Source organism: Xiphophorus hellerii, chromosome 7 (assembly GCF_003331165.1).
Source record: "Xiphophorus hellerii strain 12219 chromosome 7, Xiphophorus_hellerii-4.1, whole genome shotgun sequence".
Taxonomy (NCBI): domain Eukaryota; kingdom Metazoa; phylum Chordata; class Actinopteri; order Cyprinodontiformes; family Poeciliidae; genus Xiphophorus; species Xiphophorus hellerii.
In genome coordinates, this window is record NC_045678.1 from 32,444,400 (window position 1) to 32,460,115 (window position 15,716).

Genomic DNA, 15,716 nt, shown 5'->3' on the forward strand with positions numbered 1-15,716 from the left:
CTCTACTAAAAGAACTTCAGACCGTTGCATTTTAGTTGGATGTAATTTGTGTACTGTCGGTTGCTGTTTTTGACCTGGTGACGTTACAGTCACCAGGTCAAAGGTCACCTGTTGGTTAGAATTAGATGCTGAGAACAGATCAATGTGTGGATGAGCCAAAACTTTCTGAACAGAAACTGAAGTTATTAATAAGGAAGCATATAGAGTTCTATATCTAGAGTTATAGATCTATCAGGTAACCATGCCCCCTTACCCTAGGGTTAGAGTCAATTCTTCCAGCTGTAAACCAGAGACCAGGCTGACCTCTGACCTGAGCCTCCAGAGCCACATAAAGCCGGTTCCACCAGCTGCAGAACATTTCTAATGTCTCAGATCAGAGAAACTCATTCGACGAGACTTTAAATCCTGCTGGTAGTTTATAATCACTGACCGGATCAAAGATCTGCTGCTCTCAGGTACTGGTTGTGGTTCTGGAGGCAGAGCAGAACCAGAACCCAACATGGAGAAGCAGCATCCAGCTTCTATGCAACAAAATCTGGAACAAACTTCCAGAAGACTGCCAACCAGCTGAAAGCCTGAGTTACTTTCAGGCTAAACCAGCTGGTTGGAGTTTATTAGTAACAAGTGAAACGTTGATCAAGCGTTTTGATGTGTATTGATGATTTTGATGATATTTGACAAAATGTAATGTTTACTGCTCATTTCATAATTTGTGACTGTCTTTAAACCGCCTTGTTGCTGAAATGTTCCACCCAAATAAAGTTGACTAGACTTGCTCTGATCCATCTGTGTCCTGGCAGGTCTGGACTCAGCTGGATTTTTTCGAGTTTTATTCTGAAATAAAGTAGTTTGGCTTGCTATCAAGACTTGAAGACGTGACGTGTCAGAGGACACAGTAGACCGTGTCAGTTGTGTCATAAACCTGTTTGAGGCATTTTCAGCTGAACTGAACTCGTCGCTAAAAGTCCAGATCAGCATCGTGAGCTGATCCTTCAGCAGTTGATCGCTCAGTGATCTGCTGAGCCTGAATGTGTGAAGAGCTGCTTTGGCTTCCTGTGGATTTCCAACATGTCGTCCTCCAGCGAGAGCCGCGGTGCCGGTCACCTGTCAGGGCGCCAGGGTAAGCCGATTAGAGGTGGGCGACCAGCAGCTTTAGGAAGCCTCCTGCCTGGAGCGTCCAGCAGCGAGCCGCCTCGGCTGAGCAACGGTGACTCCACAGCTCTGCCAGCAGAGCGCACCCTGGTGGCTCAGAGAGGAACAACCAGCGGCCAGCGGTCTCAGGAACATCTGGCAGCTCCCTGCAAGCTGCTACATCTGCTGCTCTCTGGTTGGGTCTCTGAAACAGGAGCCAGGTTCTGGTGAAGCGTTGTTGGGCCGGCACCCCAACGCTTCACCAGAAGGAATGGAATCGTTTCTTGTTAAATTCAGGGAAACTGGAAAGTAAACCTTAAATTAGCTTTGAAAAATGTCCTGAAGTTCACCCGTCCTTAATTCAGCGTCCCTGCAGACCGGACCCGAGGACAGGGACGTCCAGCTCTGACGGGCGGGTCCAGCTGTCAGGAAGCGAGCGGACAGATGGCGTCGGCCAAAGGTGAACCAACAACAAGGGTGCACTCCTTCTTCTGTCTGCTGGTCGGCAGGGCGGCCCGACGGGACGAGCGTCTCCTGATCCCACCCAGAGTCATGTGACCGCAGGCCGCAGAGAGCCGGATTAGGCCTGTTTCTCTGAGACACCAACAAGGTTCATGGAGGTACAGTTGGTCTTCCGACCTGCTGTAGAAACATCCAACTGGAACGACGACTCCAGGAGCCAGAAGGAACTCTGCTAAATGTCACAGTTTTCACTATTTAAATCTTGATCAAACATTTTCAATTCTTCCAGGTGTATTTAGTTTGGTTCTTCCTCCACAGTCAGCCCACCTGGTCCAGAGGTGAAGGGTCGCCGGCTTTCGGCCCTCAGCACTGATCATGAACTGAGCTCCACCTCTCAGGTCAGCAGGGGGAGAAACGGAGGATCCAGAGTGATGAATATGAAACTTCTTACACATCTGATACGTCACCTAGCAATGTCCAACTTTCAATTTTAAATATAATTTAGTTTAAAAATACTCTCCATCTCCCGCTTCATCCACCATTGTTATAAGAACAAATATTTCCTCTTCGACCAGCAATGCATCTTGGGAAATGGTGGGCGGAGTAGGAGGAACAACTTTCGCTACTTGGCTGTGACGGAATCAGCCTTCAAAGGACGCGGGTCCTGAATCTGGACTCAAGCTAACGGCGCTACCACCCCGGCCAGCTAGCTTAGGTAAGGTACGTGAGGTAAGGTAATTTTATTTCTATAGCACATTTTCAGCAACAAAGCAGTTCAAATTGCTTTACATGAATTAGAAGGAAAAACAAATGAAATACAAACCAAAGGAAAGAGCAAAAGAAGAAAAATAATCTAATAATGTTGATCTAAAGTATATAAACTAGATACTCCTCATCTGGGTTGCTAGATAAGTATTCTATCTATGCTCTAAATTTGTAAAAGTAGTGAGTAAGTACTCCACAATTTCTAAGTAAAAATAAAAACTAAATGTTCCTGTTTTGGAAGTAGTTTGTTTAGACTCTAAGTTTGTTCTAATTCCTTTTCTGGGTTAATAGTGAGTATTCCACAGTTTATAAAATAAAGAGAGGAAACGACACATTAGGGAAGTATTGCACTTAGCAACATTCAGACAAAACAAAGACGTGAGTGAAAGGCAGTGACATTATGAGTGTATGTATTTGTGAGTTGCATTTATATGGCCATGATTCGAGTAGCTCAGTGTCCCTGTAATAGTCTGATATTATGGTGTTATCTAGGAGCAAGTCTTTGGGAGCGCCCAGCTCACAGTCACATGGATAACAGGAGGGGCTGAGGGAAGGAGCGTTATGTTCACATATCTCCAGGAGATTTGAAATATGCAGCCCTTCCAAAGAAAACGAGCAACTTCTCTGAGATGGATTCCATCCTGGTAGTGAGTTTTAGAGTCCTCAGCTGGGCTGCGAGTCTCAGCGAGACTCACATCCAACTTGATGTGAGTCTCGCTGAGACTCGCTCCCACAGCACGTCAGTCTGAGTTTTCGCTAGTCGGCCCAACATAAATTTGTCAATATGCCAGGTATCAGCCAACTCCAAACAGAAATCCTATTATCATGAATCGAAATAAATCCAGGATGTATCCCGCCGGGTGTGTCCCCACAGGACAGGAGGGCTCTCCTCTGCCCCGTCTTCTCATCAGGAAAATTTGATCAATTGCATTGAGAGACCAACTGACCATAATTTGTAAATTTGCAAGATGTGCAAAAATAAGGATCCAATAAAAGAGAAAACAGCCTTGCCGGCTAGCTTAGCTTGCTGTCCTCTCAGTATTTGCTGGTCTTCTGCTCGTTGCTTCATCTGATTTCTGTGGATTGTTCATGGTGGAACAACTGAGAATGAAGTTCCAAGCTGACAAGTCAATCAATCAATCAATCAAATTTTATTTTGATTTGGTCGCTGAAAGTTCCAACATGGCACCTCATGGCAAAGAACTCTCTGAGGATCTTAAAAGTCAAATTGTTGCGCCACATGAAGATGACCAAGGCTGCAGGAGGATTGCTAACACCCTGGAACTGAGCTGCAGCACAGTGGCCAAGATCATTCTAAAGAGCAGGTCCACTCAGAACAGACCTCGCACTGGTTGTCCAAAGAAGCTGAGAGCACATGCTCAGAGTCACATCCAATCTTTGACAGATGGGTGCAGTAGGTCTGTCAGCATTGCTGCAAAGACTGAAGAGGTCAGGGGGTCAGCCTGTCAGTGCTCAGACCATACTCTGCACACTACATCAACTTGGTCTGCATGTCTGTCACCCCGGAAGTAAGCCTCTTCTGATGTCTGCACACAGTTTGCTGAAGACATGTCAACAAAGAACATGGATTACTGGAAGCAGGTCCTGTGGTCTGATGAGACCAAGATCAGTCAGTTTGGTTCAGATGGTCTCCAGCATGTGAGGCAGCTGCCAGGTGAGGAGTACAAAGAGAAGTGTGTGATGTTTACAGTGATGCAGCATGGTAGTGGGAATGCCATGGTCTGGGGCTGCAGGAGTGCAGCAGATGTTTACATGTCATGAACTCCAATCTGTACCTTGAAATACTGAAGCAGAGCCTGATCCCCTCCCTCTGGAAACTGGATCCCAGGGCAGCGGTCCAGCATGATAACAAACCCAAACACGCCTCTAAGACCATCACTGGTTTACTGAAGAGGCTGAGGGTGAAGGTGACGGACTGACCAAGCATGTCTGCAGACCTAAACCCAATAGAACATCTTTGGGGCGTCCTCAAGTGGAAGGTGGAGGAGCGCCAAGTCTTGAATATCCTCCAGCTCTGTGATGTCATCATGGAGGAGTGGAAAAACATTCCAGTGGCAACCAGTGAAGCTCTGGTGACTCCAGGCCCAGGAGGGTTAAGCTAGTTTAGGTCAATAATGGTCAAAATATTGAAACTTAAGGAACTTTCTCTAAGGGGTGTACTCACTTTTGTTTCTGGTGGTTTAGACATTAATGGCTGTATATAGTTATTTTGAGGGAAGAATAAATTTACACTGTTATATAAGCTGCACACAGACGACTTTTCATTGTGTCAAAATGTCATTTTTTCAGTTTTGTCCCATGAAAAGATAAACTTAAATATCTGCAGAATGTCAGGGGTGTACTTACTTTTGTGACACACTGTATATTGCTATATGTTTATTCTAAATGCTTGTGAACACCCACCGAATGAAGCTATTTGGATTACATGTAGGAGGTTGGGAGTTATTTTCCTACATGTTTTGGATTCTTTCTCCTTGGTACAAAACTCATGTTGAAACCCCCTGGGGGAGATTTTCCTTCAGAACTTCATTATTAACTGTCTTACAAGCTCTCTGTATTGTGCACAATATACAAATAAACCTGCATCCTGGTTCAGGGGATGCAGACCAGAATCAGAACCAGAACCAGAAGACCTGAGGTTGCAGGTTGAATCCAGCAGCAGATCTGTAATCCGTTCAATGATTTTTAAACTACTGGCAGTTTTTAAAGTCTCTTCTTTCAGTGAAGGACTGTAGAACCAGGTGGTGTCTCTATCCTCCTGGTTCTAGTCAGAACTCCAGCAGCAGGTTCCGGACCGTTGGGTTGTCAATCAGACCTGTGAAGACGCTGCTGCAGGAATCAAAGCCACTAAAGAGAAACTAAAGCCTGGATGAGTTTCTCTGATCCGAGACTTTAGTCTTTGGTCATGGAAATGTTCTGCAGCTGAGAGAAGAACCACTGTGGAACCGGCTTTATGTGGATCTGGAGGGTCAGGGCAGAGGTCAGAGGTCAGCCTGATCCAGGTGAAAGAACTGAAGCTGACTCTAGATCAGGGGTCTCAAACTCCAGTCCTCGAGGGCCGCAGTCCTGCAGTTTTTAGTTGTGCCACAGGTACAAAACACTGGAATGAAATGGCTTAATGACCTCCTCCTTGTGTAGATCAGTTTTCCAGAGCCTTAATGACGTAATTATTCTGTTCAGGTGGTGCAGCAGAGGCTCATCTAAAAGTTGCAGGACTGCGGCCCTCGAGGACTGGAGTTTGAGACCCCTGCTCTAGATGTATAGCTCTAGATTGTTCCTCTTTAGTGTCATGATTTGAGGCTGTGAGGTAGACACGGTGGACCCAGGTATGAAGAGTAAATGATGGTTTAATGAAGCAGTGAAGAGGTGAACGATGAGGCTAATAGCTCAAACACACTGGTAGCACTGGTGCACAAAATGACAACAGACGACTGCATAGATACGACAAGGATCCGTCAAGGAGCAGGAGACACAAGAGAGATTAAATACACAAGGAAAGTAATCAGGGGAAACGAGGGACAGATGGGGACGATCGAGGGGTCGACAGGAAACACGGAGATTCAACTGAACACAGAAAATAAAAATCCTCACATTTAGGTCCAAAGACAATAACTTAAGTTTTGTTTTTATTCAGCTGGAAAAGGTTTTGGCACATCAACATATTTATCTGTTGTAAGCATCTATTCAGTTATTGGACGGGGTCAAAGGTCACCATAATGACATCATAATGACATCATAATGTAGAGCTGTATCCAAGATAACCAGCAGCCTGGCCATGTAACGCTCTGAATGTCAGCACCAGAACTTAAAAACCGATCCTAAAATCAACTGGAGGCCGGAGTGTAGGATTTAGTCAGGACTCTGACTGCTGCATTCTGACTTCATACCAAACGAGAAATTAAAGATTGATCCAGGTAGGTAAAAAGGGCGTTACAGTAACAGACGAGATGAGACTAAAGCATAAATGATTTCTCCAGATCAACTCTGGAGACCATCTGTCTGATTTTAGAAAAGTTTCTTAAATGAAAGAAACAGGAACAGGAAACGGCCTTAATGCGAGTCGAAGCCTGAAGATGAATCAAATGTGATATCTGGATTTTTTACCTTTGATTTTAGTAACGGGCAGAAGGATGCAGATGTAACTGACTGGGAGCAATAATCAGTTTCCATCTTACTGGTGTTTAGATCAGGACAAACCCGCCGATGGCCGACCTGTCCAGCTGTGATGAGAGAAATCTGAAAAGGTCTCAATAATGCCAGCAAGGGGAATAATATAAAAGGAAAACAGAAACACAGAAACAGCCTCGTCTGATTCTTGATCTGTAATATCAACCAATCAGCACACAGATGGAATCCACTAAACTTGCTGGTGACAGGGTGAATCCTGAAGGTGAAGTGGTGAGTGTTTGGTCCGATGTTGCCAGCCGGTCTCAGAGGTTAATGAAGCTTTTCATTCAGGCAGAGGAGCAGTAACTGGGTCAGCACTTCTCTTTCTTCTGTGGCCCGTTTGACTTTTCCAGATAAAGCCTCTTCCTCTCTTCAGCTTCATCTACTTTCTGTCCTCTTTTGTCTCAAACTAGCAGGACTTTTGTTATGAGACCCGGTGTGTGTTTTTCTTAGCACCTCGTTCAGTTTCAAGTGTTGCTCTCCTCCACCAGCAGCTCCTCTTTCACCAACGCTGAAAGGAATGCAAACACACATGAAAAGAGGCCCTCTGGTTTTGAAGATTTCCAGGCTTTGCTTGTCCCACTTTCTTCCTTCCTATCTTTCGCTGGATGCGATCCGTATGCTGGTCGGCTGCCTTCCTTGCCAGCACATGCACGCAGACACACATTGGGTTGTTGAGCGGCTCACCAACTGCTGCTGCACACTCTGCTCACTTGGCAGACTCTGAGGGATGGATAAGTGAGGTCTGCTGCCCCCACGCCGCCTGCACTCAGGTTTCTGACAGCCAGTCATGCAGGCGAACAAAACAACCAATAAAAGTCAAAATATGGCTTTGTTTGACATTTTTTCTGTCTTCCTTACTGTTATCTTGGACGAGTGGTTAGATTACATGCAGTCTTTTGATTTGCTTTTCCACCAGATCTCCTGTGACCGTTAAAAAATTCATAAAACAGGACTTTGATTTTTATGTTTTGGAGAATAAATCACTGATGCACTTCTTCCAGACTCAATTTTTTTTCGAGTGCAAACTCTGCTCCATCTGTCTAGACAAAGTCAGGTCCAGTTGGTGAGGTGTGGATGCTAATCGCCCTCTGACCTCTGGTCCACCAAACCCAGAGGTCTGGGTTCGGCTGAAGTGAACTCTGGTTCGGTTGGAATGCATATGTGAACACCAAGCGGACCGGAGACCGCTCCAAAAGCAGGAAGTTGTGGAGCTGCAGGAGAACCGCTGTGCGATGCGCTGTGACAGCAAACACAGGGCCGTAACACAGAAGGCTGGAGGCTGGGGCAGGGGGTGGGGGGTGGGGGGGCTGTAAAGTCCTACAGTAGTGAAACACAAAAACAGGAAAAAATAACTAGTTTTTTTTTTTTTTTGCACTGTTGTAGCCAGTAAACAATCTCCCCTTCAGTTCAACCTTATAAGTGGAGACACGTTGTTGATGAAATTATGAAATAACTTGCAATTAAGTTTTGGCAAAGATCAATATTATTTTCACAGGTGGCGGAGCGTTGTTGTCAGCAGCTGCTGAAAGTAACTACAAAAGTTACTTAGTTACTTTCCAAATCAAGTAATCACTAATCTAACTAAATTACTTTTTCAAGGAGTAATCAGTAATCTGATTACTGTCAGTTAGCAAGTATTTAGCGCATAAAGCCAGAGAACGTCACCATGTTACATTTCTGACAAAGAAAGGACGAAGATTTGGACGAGGTCAACAGTCAGAGAGGAAGAGGAGGAAGAGGAGGAAGAGGAGCGAGGCTGTGGTGGAGGGAAAAGCTGAGGACATGTTCCAGTTTCAGCTGGAGGTCAGCTGGAGGTCAGCTGAAACAGGAACTTCTGTCTCAGTGTTGACAGAAACCCAACCCCCACTTTCTGGCATTCTGGGTTTTTGAGGTTCTGAAGTTCTGAGTTCAACCCGACCCTCTGCTACTCAGCAGTTCTTCCTCTGGTTCCTCTTCTGTCGATTCGAAGCTACGAATCAACAGTTGTCAAAATGTTCCTCAGATCGAAAACTTGACCAGTTTATGAGAAGCTGAACTAGAATTATTTCATAACTCTGATTCATCTGGAACGAAGACGCCTGACTCGACTCAGTGTGTGGCTGAACTGAAGCCGTCTTATAAAAACTGGACTTGTTTCTCCTGTAGAGCCTTCAGATAACATTTGATACGAATCAGTGAAAGATCAGTTGACTGACTTGAATTGTACCAACTGTGAAGCATGGCAGTGGCTGCATAGTGCTGAGGGGCTGGTTGGGCACCACTAGCAGCGTTTCAATTGCATTGTGAAGTATAACATTAGAGATCGTTGATGAAAACTGCTAAATTCAAAACAACTTCCTCAGTTCTGCAAAAACTTGAGACATTTTTTGGCAGAAAAAACGTTAATGAGCTAAACTGGTGGAGTCCAGCAGCTCAGTGATCCAGACTGGTTTTAATGGGAAAATCCCAGTACCAGGGAAGCCACTGATGCAGGAATGAAGTAATTCCTGCAGGAACCGTGGTTCTGATTGCATGAGGTTCTGGTGGAACCGGTGGAACCCAGAAACATCTGGAAACCAAACTCCTAATGAATGAACTGTGAAAGTGAACGAACTGAGTTCCTGAAAAACCGTCACAGAGAATCTTATTAACGTCATTCAGGTCCGCTCTGATGGTTCTGATCCCGGTGGTTTGGATCTGATGTTAACCCAGCCATGTGGAGGTTCCCTTCCCATCGGAACCAGTCTCTGAGGATCCAGTTACACTGGTTTTCTGCTGACTTCCCCAGGTTCTACTGGGACCACCTGTCTTCATGGCTGAGCCCAGACGGGCCCAGAACCAGTGACCCTAACGAGCCGGTTCTGGCCCGGTGCCAGAAGAGGGGGGACAGTTAAAGAGAACCTCATGCTACATTCTGCCTCTGGCTCCCAATGCGTCTCCCACTTCAATCACAGAGGAGACTGCGGCCTGGCGGCGACTCAACTCCCTTCAGCTCTAATGCGTCCCATCCCACCAGGCCCCGCCCACCAGGCCCCGCCCACCTACCAGCTACAGGACAGCCCTTGTCTAAATCAGAGCTGACAAACTGTTTGTCCTCTCTGCTTCCCGACGCACCGTCCTCCAACTCTGATTCTGCTCTATGTACATCTACGCAGTTTCTGCAAGATGCGTCTCTGCAGCAAGTTTCATACCAAACAAACCAAGAGCAACTCAGAAAAGTTCCTTTGCACCGACTGTCCTCCGTTCAACCTGACGTTACAGCTGCAGTAAGAACCGTCCATCACTGAGCAAATCCTGAGAGCAGAGAAATGAGCCCAAATCTTCTGCAGCTGAACAGAAACTGAAATTAAAGAACAATCTAGACTTATAGCTCTAGAGCTATAGACCTAGAGCTATAGATCTAGAGTCAGCTTCAGTTCTTCCACCTGGATACCAGGGATCAGGCTGACCAGGCTGACCAGATCCACATAAAGCCGGTTCCACAGTGGGCCTTCTAGCAGCTGCAGAACATTTCCAGGACCAGAGACTAAAGTCTCAGATCAGAGAAACTCATCCAGGCTTTGATTCCTGCAGCAGCGTCTTCACAGGTCTGATTGACAACGGAACGGTCCAGAACGCTGCTGCTGGAGTTCTGACTAGAACCAGGAGGATAGAGACACCACCTGGTTCTGTTTTGATTCTCTCTGTTCTGCTGCACTGAAATGTTTCCATCATTAAAATCCTCTGAACTTCCTTGTTGCTGAAACTTCTTTGCTGACAAACTTGACTAATAAAAAAATCGATTTTTAATCTCCTAACTGGAGTCAGAATCATCGGCCACCAAGTGCACATCATGCAAACTCTTTATGAAACTTTCTGATTTTAAGTTTTGCACACTCTGTTGTCACAAATTATTAATCCTTCCAACAATATAAAACACTTCATAAATGTTCATGCAATAAAGCTTAGGAATCAGAGGAATCTGATCGATGGTGAAACTGGCCGTCCCGTCTTCTGCTTTCTGAAGATTCTAAAGTTTCTTATGAAATAAACATTTTTCCATAAAATCTCTTCACTTAAAAGTCTAAAGTCAATTTAATTTGATCAGTTTAATCGTCTTTTCCTGCCAACACCACAACAATGTCTCCTCTAGAGGTTAAATGTGCCCTAAAAGGTGAAGAAGTCAATCTGGTGACTTCCTATTGTCACGAGAGTTTATTGGGGTTCAGATAATGAAATCAGCCCCCTGACCCTTTGGTGACCCCGCGACCTCAGCACAGCTTCCCCTCTGAAGCTCCGCTCTGCGGCGGCCATTGTTCCTTTGTCAGCAGACGGACAATGATGAGGTTCCTAAAGAAACTTTAGGGGAAACTTTCTGATGAGTCAGCAGACTGTGAGCATCATCACCATGATGTCATCATGATGTCATCGTGGGAGGAACTGTTTCCTGAGGTTTGTGTTGCCTCAGTGAGGTCAGGCTCTACAGGCTCATTAACAGACATTAGACAAGTTTTAGAGCAAAAAGAGAAAAGAAATGTTTCATTTTCACCTGAGTCTTTAGATTTATTCACCAGGGATCCAGATCGGACAGTTCTGCTCACAAAGAACGTCAGTTAGAACTTCTTTGACATCTAATTTCTCACAGTTCATCCAACAAGTGCAACGGTCCAGGTGAGCCTTTCTACCAAGCAGCAGAGGAAAGGACTCTGACTCCGTCTGGATCTGTTGTGTCTGTTCCTGGTTCTTCTCCTGAATCTGCTCATATCAGACCCAACACTGGCCAAGCAGGGATGATGCAAGACTCTGCAGAACAGCAACAGGAAGTGGTTTCATTGCAGATCCATGTTATCCTGTTTTCTCTGCTCACAGCAGCAGATAGGAGCGAACGTCTCCGTCTTTTACGTCTCCAACCCCTCGCCCCGCTCCCACCGGCCCCCATCGGCCCCCACCTTCATCAGTCCTCCATGGGGTCAAAGCAGGACCTGGTTCTGGTTCTGATCTGCACGCTCTCTGCCCTGCATCAGAGCTTACTCACCAAGAGGAGGAGGAGTTGGCACTGCTCCCCCTCCTCAGACTCAGTCTCTCCCCCCGACTCTCTACGCTAGACTGCATCGGTATTTACCCCCACCCCGAAACGCCAGCCTCTCTCTTCTATCTGCTCCAGGTCAATCAAGCAGACCCTGGTTCTGAGTGGACCCTGGTTCTGAACGGACCCTCACTCACATTTAAACAGCTTCTTCAGGACAGATTCCATCCGGTTCAGTTTATTTCTATATCACCAATTTACAACACAAAGAAAACAATTACAAAAGTAATTCCAGTTCAATCATTCACATATTTCATTTGATCCCATCAATCAGTTTATTATTATTCTCACTAGTGCAAACTGAATTGCAGCATTCACTCCACCAGTAGGGGGCGACAGTCACTTCGCCGCCACGCTGCAGCTAAAGCTGCAGCTAAAGCTACAGCTGCTTGAAAAGTTACGCAGAAAAAAATGAACAGAACTCATATCTTCAACACAATCGTCATACATTTATTAATGTCACAGTTTCAAGTAAATATTTAATTCAGAAGCTAAATATTTAGTTTATAAATTTAGCTTGGAGATATATATTTAGTTGGTAGGTTAGACCTGAGCTAAATGTTTAGCAAGCATCCTAAATATGTAGTTAACAAATTCAGTATTTCATTTGGAGCAAAACATTTAGCTTATTTGCTAAATATTTAGCAGTTATTGGCAAATGAGCCTGCTGATAAATTGGAAGTGGACTATGAAAATAAAGAGTGATTACATTTTAAAGGAAATATATTGATTCTTTTTCCCATGAATGTTTTTCTGTTGTGCAGTTTCCCGTCCGGTCCTGAACAGTTCAGCTGATTTCAGGAGAAGAAAACTGAAAACTGCTCTAACACAGAACATTCACTGGGCTAAATATTCTGCTGTTAGTGGATTTAGTGCAAAAGCCGAGTTAATGTGACTCTAATAGAGTCACATTCTGTTTCTGTAACTCTGGGCTGTATATTATTAGTAGTTAAAATCCAGTGTTAAAACAAAGTTTCTGTTCAAAAGGAATCAGAAACTCTTGACTCTGAACTCTCACAGCGGCTGAAACACTAAAGGACTGAATTCACCGAATCACTGGTCTGACCGAGTCCATCAGAACCTTCATCAGAACCTTTTCATGGCAGCAGATGAGTCGTTTCAGGACAATTTACTGTCTGAATTGTTCACCAAACTTGGTCAATCCATTTTTCTGAGATGATTTATATTGCTATTATTTTGAGTTGAAACCAACCTGTATGCTAAGGCATAGCTCAGTGTTAGCATATTTAGCTTAGCACGCCGCGGTTCATTGTTAAGTTGGTATCAGTGATGATGAACCAGGTTCAACAATGTAATAATACGTTATAATACATAATAACAATGTAAGAAAGAAAATGGACTATATTACATGAACTTTCTCCACCTTCATACATGTTGTGTTGTATTCATCATACAGACCTTTTGTTAAGCAACATGTGAAACATGTCAATTATTCCATGTTGTAATATGTTTTCTAATTATGAAGCATGCAGAGGCATTGCCTCTTTATTAAATGTTTATTTTCCAGACAATTTTTAAAAGTTCAAAACAATCAAAAGTATACCTATTTAATAATTACAAATATCTCTTATGAAGTTAAAAATACTCTGGGAGAGTTAATATTTAATATCCAAAAGAGAGTTAGTGGTAAATGACAGAGTTAAGATACAAGAAACTACAAGAGTTAAACTAACTGTCAGTCTGTCCCCAAATCTGTCCCCAGTCTGTCTTCAGTCTGTCTCCAGTTTGTCCCCAGTCTGTCCTCAGTCTGTCCCCAGTTTGTCCCCAGTCTGTCCTCAGTCTGTCTCCAGTTTGTCCCCAGTCTGTCCTCAGTCTGTCCCCAGTTTGTCCCCAGTCTGTCCTCGCCATGCCGCTGCTTCTTCTGCTCTCTGTTTGGTGATTTTCTTCCTTCTCGGAGGATCTTCCGTGTCAGAAACTTTATTATTGGTATTTTACAGTGAATTGATTGAAAGTGATCGATTAGCACCTCGCGTGTTTATTGGTAATATTTCCGACTCGATGCAGGAAATGAAAATAATGTGGAGTAAAAAGCCAAAGTTGGAGGATTGGCGCCCAGAAACCTGAGCTCATCTTTCGCCTCGGATCGAGTTGCAGGAACATTTTTTGGATTCTTGTGTCAGAAGTTCAGCCGAGATGCGAAAGGTTCTGGTCAGAGAGCTTCATGTGGACCAGCAGCAGAAACCACGTTAGAAACGTCTCTTACCTTCAGCGGGTCTCCACCGCCGAGGCTCTTCCAGCTTCTGTCGTCCTTTTCTCTAGTTTTGGTTGTGAAGAAAAAGTGAAAACTTTTCTCTGCTTCGGACTCAGCAGCGCGCTGGATCCTCCGTGGAGCGAGCTGGGAAGTTCTGGGAAGGAGCGGGACATGAGAGTCCCGGAGCGGAGACAGAGACAGAGACGGACTCTCGGAACTTTTCCCCACAGTGATCCATGTTGGTCCGGAGCCGAACAGGTCCGGCTGCTCCGCGCTGCGCCGCTTTCACCAAACTGACATGATGCGAGTCAAAGTTGGACCTGTCTGTCTGTCTGTCTGTCTCCGAGTCTCTCTCCGCCTTAGAGACACGCGGTGCTGGTGAGATCTGCGGGCTGCGGATCTGTTTCCAGTCCGACCCCCTCCTCCCTCCCGATCTCCTCCCCTCTCGCTCCCCGGTGAGTTGGGCCATTTGCTGCAGCAGATGGGCCGGACTAATTCGGCCCGGTTCGGCCCAGCTCTTCAGAACTTCCCAAAACTTTAAGCGTCTCTGATGACTTCTGGGACAGGCTCGGTTCTGTTCGGGTCAACACATGGAGAGTTGAATTTACTGACAGAAACTTTCAGAAGATGAGAGGAGGAAAATTTTTTACCGCTGATGAAAAAAAATTCATGGAAAGAAAAACAAAAATAATTTAAAAGCAACGAGTTGTTAGAAAACACACTGATAAAACTAAAACTACAACTAAACCTATAACTAACTAAAACTATAACGAAAACTCTAACTAAAACTATTACTAACTAGATCTATAGCTAACAAAACCAATAACTAACTAAACATATAGCTAACTAAACTATAACTAAAACTATAACTAAACCTATAACTAACTATGACTTTAACTAAAACTACAACTAACTAAAACTATAACCAACTAAAACTATAACTAAAACTGTAACTAAGTAAAACTATAACTAAACCTAAGTAATTAAACCAATAACTAACTAAAACTACAACTAAAACTATGGCTAATACTAACTAAATAAAGCTATAGCTAAAACTAACTAACTAAAACTAGAACTAAAACAGTAACTAACTAAAACTACAACTAAAACTATAACTAAAACAAACTAACTAAAACTAGAACTAAAACTAGAACTAAAACAGTAACTAACTAAAAGTTTAGTTATAAAACTATAACTAAACCTACAACTAACAACAACTATAACCAAAACTATAACTGACTAACCCTATAACTAAAACAATAGCTAACTAAAACTATAACAAACTAGATCTATAGCTAACTAAACCAATAACTAAAACTATAACTAAACCTATAACTAATTATGACTAGAGTCATGGCCAAATGTTTTGAGAATGATTGAAATGTTAATATTTACAAAGTCTACTGCTTCAGTTTTTATAACGGCAATTTGCATATACTCCAGAATGTTATAAAGAGTGATCAGCGTAACAGCAATTAATTGCAAAGTCAATATTTGCCTAGAAAATGAACTTTATCCCCCAAAACACATTTCAACTTCATTGCAGCCCTGCCTTAAAAGGAGCAGCTAACATTGTTTCAGTGATTGCTCCATTAACACAGGTGTGGGTGGTGATGAGGACGGGGCTGGAGATCAATCTGTCATGATTAAGTAAGAATGACGCCACTGGACACTTTAAAAAGAGGCTGGTGTTTGGCATCATTGTTTCTCTTCTGTGAACCATGGTTATCTCGAAAGAAACACATGCAGTCATCATTGCACTGCACAAAATGGCCTAACAGGAAAGAGAATCGCAGCTAGAAAGATTGCACCTCAGTCAACAATCTATCGCATCATCAAGAACTTCAAGGAGAGAGGTTCCATTGTTGCCAAAAAGGCTCCAGGGCCCCCAAGAAAGACCAGCAAGCGCCA

At 44.1% G+C, this 15,716-nt stretch overlaps 1 protein-coding gene across 2 annotated transcripts in view; it reads right to left on the bottom strand.

The window, feature by feature from the left end:
• gli2a (GLI family zinc finger 2a) overlaps positions 1 to 14,212 on the bottom strand; it is a 74,763-nt gene extending 60,551 nt beyond the window's left edge. Inside the window, exon 1 of one of the 2 annotated variants that reach the window (XM_032567278.1) lies at positions 13,818 to 14,212. The gene's annotated coding sequence lies outside the window, so the exon portion shown is untranslated. The remainder of the gene's footprint in view (positions 1 to 13,817) is intronic. The other variant, XM_032567279.1, reaches the window with a different exon arrangement.
• Between the last annotated feature and the right edge of the window lie 1,504 nt (positions 14,213 to 15,716).